Consider the following 2631-nt stretch of genomic DNA (forward strand, 5'->3'; position numbering starts at 1 on the left):
CGGGGCCGCGCGACGGAGCCCCGGGGGGTGCTCCGCGGGGTGTGCGGGGGGGGGCCCCCCTCAGAAAAAATAGATTAAAAAAAATAAAAAAAAATAAAAAACAAAACCTCGGGGAGGGCCCTCGGAGCCGGGGCCGCGGCCCCTTTAAGGCCCCGCCCGGCCCCTCCCCTCCCCGCTCTTAAAGGGGCCGCGCCCCTGAGCGCCCCGCCCCGCCCCGCCCCGCCGCCAGGCGGCGCTCCCGCTGCGCTCCCGCCCGGCCCCGCGGCCCGGCGCCGCGTCATTTGCATGCGGCGGCGGCGGCTGGCCAATGGCGGCGCGGGGCGGGGCGCGGCGGCCGCGGCGGGCCAATGGCAGGGCGGGGCGGGGCGGCGAGGGGGCGCGGCGGGCGCGGCTGGCCAATGGCAGCGCGGGGCGGGGCCGCGCCGCTCCCCCCCCGCTCCCGCCCGCCCGCGGGGAGAGCAGCCGCCGCCGTGCGGGCACCGAGCGCAGCCCCGGCCCCGCCGCTGCCCGAGCCCCGGGCGGCCGCGGCTGCGATGCGGCTTTGGCGGCGCCCGGCCTCCTCCCACCCGGTACCCACCCGGTAAGCGGGCCCGCGCCGCGCCGGTTACCGGGAGCCCCGCGGTCGGTTACCGGGGGTCCGCTCCCCCCCCCCCCGCCCTTTCCCCTCCGCCCCCCGTTACCGGCGGTCCCGCGCCCCCTCCCCCGCCGTCCGTTGGCCGCGCGGCGCTCGCTCGGGCCGGGATTTACCCCCCCCGGTGCGGCCGCTCGGGTCCCGCCGGTGCCCCCCCCCCCCCCCCCAGTCGGTTACCGGCCGCCGCCCGGTGCGTTGGGAGCAGCGGGGCGGGGGGAGGAGGAGGTGGGGGAGGAAGGACACCGGGCACCGGGAGCAGACCGAGCCCGGGCAGCGGCCCCGGCCGTTTTCCGCCCCCACGCCCCGTCCCGGGGCCGGTCCCGGTGCCCCCAGCGCCGCGCCCTGCTCCCGGCCCCGCCACGTGCCCGCGCCCCGCGCTCCCGGGGCTGGGCCCCCCCGTGGGGTCCGGCAGGGTGCGGGGCCGCAGCGGGGCTCGGGGGACCCCAGGTGCCCTCCCGGTGCCACCTCCCACGCGGGGGCCGCGCACCGGGGCACCCCGCGGGTTTGGGGGTCCCGGCGGGGCTCGCAGCCCTGCTCTCACCGGGGCGCCCCCGGCTGTGTCCGGCCGCGGGGTCCTGGAGCCCCGCACGGCTGCGGGAGGTGGGCACCGGGCCGCCCCCACCGCCGCCGGGGGGGGACACCGGGGCTGGCGGCAGCGCTCCCCGGTGCAGCGGGGCCGGGAGGGCAGGCTCGGGGCGGATGCCGCCGCCGCGGCGGGGGAAGCGGCTGCGACCAGGGTGCCGACCGGCGGCGGGCGCGGGGGGGTCTCCGGTTCCCAAAGCACCGGGGCAGGGTCGGGCCGGGGGCTGCCGGTGGCTGGGCTGCGGGCTGAGCCCCGGCTCCCGCTGCCGTCGGCCGGTGCCAGGCCGAGCGGCCCCGGTTTTGTGGCTGGGATTAGCGGCGGGGCGAGGGACAAGCCGGTGACCTTGCGGGCGGCCCTCCCGGGAGGGGCGGCCCTGGGGACCCCACTGGGCCCGCACACGGCCCCGCCACGGCCCTGCCGCCGTCCCCGTCAACGCGCAGCTCGGAGCTGCGGCACGGGGCTGCACGGGACCGGGCAGGGCTCACCGGGGCGCATCCACCCCCGTGGCACCGGGACCTGGCGGGGCAGGGCGGGGGTCCCAGGATCGAGCCCCCGCGGGACCCCCGGGCTGGGGGCGAGGGTCGCGGCTCAGGCCCTGGGTGCCCCTCGCACGTGGCACCCGGGGACCGGGGGGCTCCCCGGGGACGGTGCCGGCCTGTCCGCGGCGTCCCCGGGGTGAGGGACGTGGGGGCCGCTGCCCCCCGCGCGGCCCCAGGGCCCCGTTATCTGCGGCTGCTGGTCCCGAGCCGCCTGGAGGGCCGGCGGCTATCGGGGGCGGGCAGGCCCCTTCCCCCTGCAGCAGCAGGGCCCGGCCTCCCTATCTCATTAGCTGGAGATTAATGAGGCTCCCGGGCTGTCTTTAACTCCTTCCTCCTCGCCCTCTCCTCACCCTCTCCCGCGCTTCTCCCCGTGCAGGTCTGCGCCCTGAGCCGGCCCAGCGCTAGGACGCCCGCCCCGTGCCGCGGCCGAGGGGGGGCCGCCGGCTGCACGCAGCCCCCCGGGACGCGCCTGGAAGGCGAGGACGGAGCGATGCGCCGGGCCGCGGCCGCCTGCTGAGCCCGCGGAGACTTCGGCGCCGCGCCCCCGAAGACGGCCCAGCGTCCCCGAGCCCGCGTCTCTGGCGGCAGCAGGAGCTCTGCAGCGAAGCGAACGCCGGGGCGAAGCCGGGGGCGGGCCGGGGGGGGCGTCCTCCCGCCCTGACCCAGCCGCAGCGGGCGCGTTGTGTCCCGACGGCCTCGCGGAGCTCCCCTGTGCCCTCGCGGGGGCCCGGCAGCCCCCTCGCAGGGCTGCCGCCCCCGAGCCCCCCGCCTTGGCCTCCCGCCCCGCTGGAGCGCGGCACCCTGCCGGGCGCTGCCCCCCGCGCCCCCAGGGCGTCGCCCCCCGCCCCGCCGGGGACCTGCCGCCCGCCGGCAGAGCC

The sequence above is a fragment of the Cygnus atratus genome, chromosome 26, assembly GCF_013377495.2.
Source record: "Cygnus atratus isolate AKBS03 ecotype Queensland, Australia chromosome 26, CAtr_DNAZoo_HiC_assembly, whole genome shotgun sequence".
NCBI classification, from domain to species: domain Eukaryota; kingdom Metazoa; phylum Chordata; class Aves; order Anseriformes; family Anatidae; genus Cygnus; species Cygnus atratus.